The 7631-nt window shown below is 48.7% G+C and overlaps 1 pseudogene; it reads left to right on the plus strand.

Moving 5' to 3' along the window:
• LOC114777389 (myosin-IIIb-like) overlaps positions 1–7497 on the plus strand; it is a 45003-nt pseudogene extending 37506 nt beyond the window's left edge.
• Positions 7498–7631: the final 134 nt, after the last annotated feature.

The following is a 7631-nucleotide window of genomic DNA, read 5'->3' on the forward strand; positions in this document are numbered from 1 at the left end:
GTAGCCTAGTGGGTACTAGGTAGTATAGAGGGTGGTAGTCGCCTAGTGGGTAACTAGGTGGTATAGAGGGTGGTAGTAGCCTAGTGGGTAACTAGGTAGTATAGAGGGCGGTAGTAGCCTAGTGGGTCACTAGGTGGTATAGAGGGGGGGTAGTAGCCTAGTGGGTAACTAGGTAGTATAGGAGGGGCGGTAGTAGCCTAGTGGGTAACTAGGTAGTAGAGAGGGTGGTAGTAGCCTAGTGGGTAACTAGGTAGTATAGAGGGGCGGTAGTGGCCTAGGGGGTAACTAGGTGGTATAGGAGACGGAAGTAGCCTAGTGGGTAACTAGGTAGTATAGAGGGTGGTAGTCGCCTAGTGGGTAACTAGGTGGTATAGAGGGTGGTAGTAGCCTAGTGGGTAACTAGGTGGTATAGAGGGTGGTAGTCGCCTAGTGGGTAACTAGGTGGTATAGAGGGTGGTAGTAGACTAGTGGGTAACTAGGTGGTATAGAGGGCGATAGTTGCCTAGTGGGTAACTAGGTTGGTATAGAGGGTGGTAGTAACCTAGTGGGTAACTAGGTGGTATAGAGGGTGGTAGTAACCTAGCGGGTAACTAGGTGGTATAGAGGGTGGTAGTAGCCTAGTGGGTAACTAGTGGTATAGAGGGCGGTAGTAACCTAGTGGGTAACTAGGTGGTATAGAGGGTGGTAGTAGCCTAGTGGGTAACTAGGTAGTATAGAGGTGTGGGTAGTAGCCGGGTAAAGGTGGATGGTATAGAGGGCGTAGGAACCTAGTGGGTAACTAGGGGTATAGAGGGCGGTAAGTAGCCTAGTGGGTAACTAGGTGGTATAGAGGGTGGTAGTAGCCTAGTGGGTAACTATTGGTATAGAAGGGTGGTTATTAGCCTAGTGGGTAGGTGGTATAAGAGGGCGGTAGTAACCTAGGGGTAACTAGGTGGTATAGAGGGGTGGTAAGTAGACGAGTGGGTAACTAGGTAAGCAATAGATGGTGGTAGTAAGCCTAGTGGGTAACAGGTGGTATAAGAGGGTGGTAGTGTCGGCCTATTGGCTAACTAGGTGGTATAGAGGGCGATAGTAGCCGAGTGAGTAAATGTGGTGGTTATAGAGGTGGTAGTAAGCCTAGTGGGTAAACTAGGTGGTAATAGAGGGCGGGTAGCGAGGTGTAATAGAGGGCGGTAGTAACCTAGTTGGTAACTAGGTGGTATAGAGGGCGGTAGTAACCTAGTGGGTAACTAGGTGGTATAGAGGGTGGTAGTAGCCTAGTGGGGTAACTAGGTGGTATAGAGGGGCGGTAGTAACCTAGCGGGTAACTAGGTGGTATAGAGGGCGGTAGTAACCTAGCGGGTACTAGGTGGTATAGAGGGTGGTAGTAGCCTACCCTCGCCTATGAACCAGAAGACGCAGGTTCAAATCCCACTTACTACCATTGTGTCCCTGAGCAGGACACTTAACCCTGAGTGTCCTCCAGGGGGGGGACTGTCCCTGTAACTACTGACTGTAAGTCGCTCTGAATAAGGGCGTCTGGTAAATGCTGTAAATGTAACCCTAATTATGGATAGGGAATGACATTGAAAGAGACCAAACTAGATCTATATTTCTAGATGTATATTTACCTTTTTTTCAGATATTACTACCTCACCCTTCAGGGCTCACCAGATGCCAGAACCCATTCGAGAGAACGTCAGCGCCATCCTGCAACAAACTAAACTGGAGAGCTGGGTTCTGGGCAGGACGAAGGTACGAACACCTCTGATTGGCTCAGACGGGTCAGTTGCGCTGAAGCCCAGAGTCCGTATGAAAGAGCCGTTTCCCCGCCGCTCGGCTGCATACAAAACAACGGCTCGTCTTTGATTCCTTTTCTTTTTCATCGTGGCGTGAAGTGCCAGGAAAAGTAAAGAAGACGGGTGAAATGAAAGCTGTAGCGCCGCCGCGCCGCGTTCCCTGTGATTGTAATTGAACAGATTGGCAGGGCATCAAGCTTGTGGAGAGGTTCAAAGCCCGGCGCTCCGCACCCGCCAGCTTTGTCGGCCACCCGTTCGCCGGGAGGTGACGTCAAGTGTCTGTGTGACAGGTGTTCCTCAAGTACTACCACGTGGAGCAGCTGAACCTGCTGCTGCGCGGCGTGATCGGCCGCGTGGTGCTGATGCAGGCCTACACCAGGGGCTGGCTGGGGGCGCGGCGCTACCGCCGCCAGAGGGACAGGAGGCACCGAGGGGCCACGCTCATCCAGGCGGGTCAGCAGTGTGTGTGTGTGTGTGTGTGTGTGTGTATAAAGGCTGTTTTGTGTGGGAAGCAGGTGTGGCCCCTGAGACTGTAACAGTAGGTGTAGGGGGGACAACAATAGCAAAGGACAAGAGTTTGATCAGAGACCCCCATTCAGGCCCATCCACCTCTGGCCCGCTGGGGTAATTTCCAGTTCTTCGCCCGGGACCCTGGGGGGTAGAAATGCTGGTCGGGCTCTTGAGTGGAGGGGGTAATAAGCCCTCGGAAGTCCCGGCGCAGAACTGAGACCTTCTTGTTTGTGTGGGAGCTGGCGGGGGGGGAGCAGGGGGTGTAAGTGCTTCCACCTGGCCCTCCCCGGGGTTTGAAGTAAGGTCCCGTTTCATGATTGATCAGTAGGTACGCCATCCCTCTCCCCCTCTCTGCAGCCTGGAGGGGGTACTCCGCCCGGCAGAATGTGAAGCACATCAGGAGAGAGCGAGAGGAGGCGGCCGTCCGGATTCAGTCAGGTAACGGCGACAGGGAGCTGCTCCACCCACCATTTCTTTATTCCAGATTAATTACATGCATATGTCATTTTTACAAGATTCATATCCCAGAAGTGTCCAAATTGCAAAAGTGTCCAAATTTTTTTAGTTTAACGCAATCAAAGAAAATACAAAAAAAACCATTACAACAACCATTACAAACATATAGCCAACATCAGGGAAAGACTACTTGAATTAAAAAAGTAGTTTAATTTTTCAAGATGTACACATGCTTAAAAATTGAAATAAAAAGAGGCAAAAAAAAAAAAAGTGCAGACATGCTGAGCATTTGAAAACGATGATTTATAAAACTTTAAAGTAAGGAAATACCTTTTTGATCTATAAAGAGGCAATAATTAATGAATAATGCATAAAGATAAAGCTTTTGAAAGTTTGGACAGCATGTTTGGTGCCCATGTCTCAGTAGAATGGCGCACGCTGAGATCCTTCTTTCTTATTGTCTCCCACCACCACCTTTCATCTGGTTCCCAGTGTACGGCAGCAGAGGGGCTTTATATCCACTTCCTCTCCCGTCCTCCCTCCATTACTTCACCCTCACATACCAGAAACAGGGCGCCTCTTTATCTCAAATGTAAATGAATTCTCGATGGAGATGAAAGTGGGCACATTAACCTTCCCTCCCTCCCTGCTCCTCGACTCCGAGGGCCGGGGAGAGGTGGGCGGAGCGAGGGGCGGCGGCTTGTCCCCCCCCCCCGGCGCCGGGCGGAGATCTGTGGCCCCGCCGCACGCCTCGGGTGGGTGTTTCACCGTTTAATCCCGCTGGTAAACAAAGCTGCGGAGAGAGTGAAGCTGAGTTTACAGGGCCGTCCACATCCGAGCTGTGTGTGTGTGTGTGTGTGTAGGGGTGAATATGCATTGTAGCATGCCGTGTGTGTGTGTGTCTTTCTTTATGTCCTCGTCACTTGTCAAATTTGACTGAAAGTAAAACAATTAGAACAAAAACACTTTTTTATTAGCATTTTAATGTATTTTTTCTATATTTGTCCATTTTCATATGTAGGGGTGAATATGCATTGTAGCATGCCGTGTGTGTGTGTGTGGGGGGGGGGGGGGGGGGGATAAGCATGCATTGTAGCATGCCGTGTGTGTGTGTTATGTCCTCATCACTTGTCAAATTTGACTGAAAGAAAAAAATTTTCATCCCAAATAGACACATTTTGCGGTGTCTATTTTTTAGTTCTCTTGTGTGTGTGCGTGTGATGGAGTAGAACGTAACGCTTCCTCTCCAGCACGGCCGCCATTGTTGCGGGAGGCGCGGCGCCGCGCTCTTTGAGGTGGGCGGCATTTGCATTTTTAAAATAAACACGCGCCTTTCAAATGCATGAGCCTGGCGGCCCCCCTCACATGAGAGTCGCCCTGGGGAGTCCACTCACCATCGATCAGATGAGGCCCAACAATGGCGGCCCCTCCCCTCTGCTCTTCCTGTGTGTGTGATCTCGCGGCGGGACCAGAACAGAGGACACAATGGCCCGTAGTTGGGCTGAGTTGTGCGCCCCGAGGGGTCCCTTGGAAGTGCCGAAGGTTTCAGCACGCGTGAAAAAGCGGCGCCGCGACCTTTCATTCGGCTTTTAATTGGAGAAACACTTACCCGAGTTCAAGTGCAGGAATGTTTCGCATTTCTTCACCTTTTGAAATGTGGGGGTTCGGTTTACACAGCGTCTCAGAACTTGAATTATCTCTTGTACGCAACTTGCTCGCCAACAAATGGAAAAAATGTCGTTTACAGCTTACAGAGGGCCACCGGGTCCGTAGACAAAACGGGCGTCTTCAGCGACCGCCGACGCCTCTGTCTCCACCGGGGTGAGCTTCCGCTCTCACTGCATCACATACATGATCCCAACACGTTTACTAGCTACGCCTGCTGTGTAGACGCACCGTGAAGTGGACAGTCACAGGGAGGGACGGAGGAATAAAACAAAATGGAATTTACATTTGCCATTTTACAGTTAGGACAGGACAGGACCGGACAGGACACCCTGTCACTCATCACTCATCAGCCGCGTGGCTTGTTTTATTACCGGTTTTCAGGTGGGACAGGACAGGACTGGACCGGACAGGACACCCTGTCACTCATCACTTTCAGCCGCGTGGCTTGTTTTATTACCGGTTTCAGTTAGGACAGGACAGGACTGGACCGGACAGGACACCCTGTCACTCATCACTCTCAGCCGCGTGGCTTGTTGTCTTTCCCGTTTAAGTTTCTGCAGAAACACCAGAGCCCCGCCCCGTCCCCGTCCCCGCCCCTCACACCCACCTCCCCCCTCTTTTATATCCTTTAATTAGTGTAATAAATATCTTTCCAGCGAGGGAACACCAGGCGCTGCCCGCAAATGAGCGCCGAGCTCTGGACTGGGCTCCAGATGGGGAGGCTGATCGTGGCTGTAGTGAACACACACACACACACACACACACACACAGATTTACATTTACAGTATTTACCAGATGCCCATATCCAGAGCGCCTTACAGGCAGTAGTGACAGGGACAGTCCCCCTGGAGACACTCAGGGTTCAGTATCCTGCTCAGGGACACAATGGTAGTTTGTGCTCTTCTGGGTCATAGGTGATGGACGGATGTGATTGGCTGGCTGCTCTGGGTTAAAATTTCATAATGCTTAAACCTGTGTCTTTTATTGTAACCATAGTAACATCACAAATTAATGCAAAATAGCAGTTAGTACCTTTCTGGCAAGATTATTGCCACTTTTGTGTCTGTATTCATTTGATAGAACTTCACAAAGGCTAATAACAATATAAAAGGTGCGTGCTGTGTGTCATCAGCTGGCACCCATACATGTTTACTCTGCACTTAGGAAGCCGTTTGGTGTTTTATGGCAGTGCGATGTTCTCCAGATGTGGGCCTGACGTCAGGGTGTATGGCGTTCCACGATCGGCCCACAGACCGTCCACAAGGCCAAGAGGCGCGGGAGTCTGCAGAACATATTTAGAATATCCACAGAATCAGCTGTTCATTGTGTTCAGAAACTGATCAGGAGTCCCTGTCATCTTTTTAAAAGATATATATATATATATATATATATATATATATATATATGAGAGAGAGAGAGGGAGAGAGAGAGAGAGAGATTGTGGCATATAATTTGATTTGTAATTTAAATGTATTTGTAATTTTAAATGTAACCATTTTGAAAAATGACGTGTCCGTAGCAAAAGCGCTGCAGCAAGAACTTTTTTCCGATACATCAACATATTCTACTGAAAGTGGACTTTGTCTCACCCATAAGGCCAGTAAAGTACGAGGTATTTGTACGATGCGAGTAATTATATCAAATTTTCTGTATTCAGCTGTACCGCCCAAAACTACTGCTCAGGCCGCGAGTGGGCGTGGTTTCGTGCAGGGGACGTGACTTCGGGGGCCGGTATAATTAAATCCTCTTGCCAAGTTTACATCGCAGGTCTAGTCCATATAGTCCCTGGACTATTGGACTGCAGTGATTCTGCATATTTCTGACCCGACATCACGTCAGGGGACGTGAATTACAATGAGGATCTTGTTGCAGTCGGTGGGAAATGTTAGCCGGCAAGTGAACATTTTGTCCTTGAAGTTTTATGCGTTGGAAGTATTAAAAATGTATGAGGGTAGGGGCTCGAGCGACTTTGACAAGGAGCAAAATGTCACAGCCAGACAGCTGGGTTATAGCGTCTCCAAAACTGCTGGGAGTGCAGGCTGGCTCATGTTGTCTGGTCCAGTAGAAAAGGGACTAGAAGTCCATGTTGGTTCTGATAGAAATGGGCATCACAGTTCTCACAGTGAGGCTGGTAGTAGCCTAGTGGGGTAACACACTCGCCTATGAACCAGAAGACCCAGGTTCAAACCCCACTTACTGAGCAGGACACTTAATCCTGAGTGTCTCCAGGGGGACTGTCCCCGTAACGATGGACTGTAAGAAATGTAAAGATCATTCTAATGAAAGAACATTCACTTTGAGCTCATAACACTATTGTGTTATAGTGGAGGACTTGAGACATGCGAGACGTGTCTCTGCAGGGGTCTGACATCGATATTTGGCTCGGAGGTTCGGGCTGTAAATTTAGCTTCATGTAGCTGCAGACCCACTTCCTGTTGAGGAATGTGTGTGGAATTATGCAGAACGCGTCATCGTGACTCATGTTAAGGCGCCTTAATAAATCTGTGGGCCTTTTATTTTTATCCTTGTTTATATCATATTTCTCCGAGTGAAAACTTCGAGCAGGATATGTTTAATCAGCTCTGGAAACGCTCCATATAGATTTGGTCTGACGTGGACCGGCCCGTTTTACATTCCAGTGCTTACCCAGACCCATCAGCCCTCCGTTCCTGCTCTCCCTCCTCCCGGCAGTGGGAGTGGTCACAGTCACAGCGACGCCCACTTTCACGCTGTAAAAACGACGAGCTCCGCCCCCTTCAAAACTTCATTACACTTCATCTTCAGGGTAGTCCCTCCTCTCCAGAAGTACAAATAACGATTAAACAGTCACTTCGTTCTTTCTATTCATTTCTGTAAATGTGTTGTAGGACATGACATGGAGTTTTATTCCTGTGGTTGCGGTAGTGCGGATATTAACTTTTCCCATCTTGTCTTCTTTTTCAGGAATGTCCCAATCAGAAAGGAAAACTCTCAGGTCAGTCGAGTCCAAGAGAACACAAGCTTGACAAATTTGTCATGGCAAAAAAATGAAAAAGGAGTCTCCTTTACCAGACTGAAAATTGTGAACCCAAAGTGATGGACCCACAAATACTTTGCAAAATGTCTAATTAATTACCTTTTTAATCGATTTTTTATTTGTAGTGTAGAACATATTTAAATGAATAACTCCACATGAAGCGTCCCTGAGACGCGTCCACCACCACCAGACAGATCTTTTCT

Source organism: Denticeps clupeoides, unplaced genomic scaffold (genome assembly GCF_900700375.1).
Source record: "Denticeps clupeoides unplaced genomic scaffold, fDenClu1.1, whole genome shotgun sequence".
In the NCBI taxonomy this organism is placed as follows: domain Eukaryota; kingdom Metazoa; phylum Chordata; class Actinopteri; order Clupeiformes; family Denticipitidae; genus Denticeps; species Denticeps clupeoides.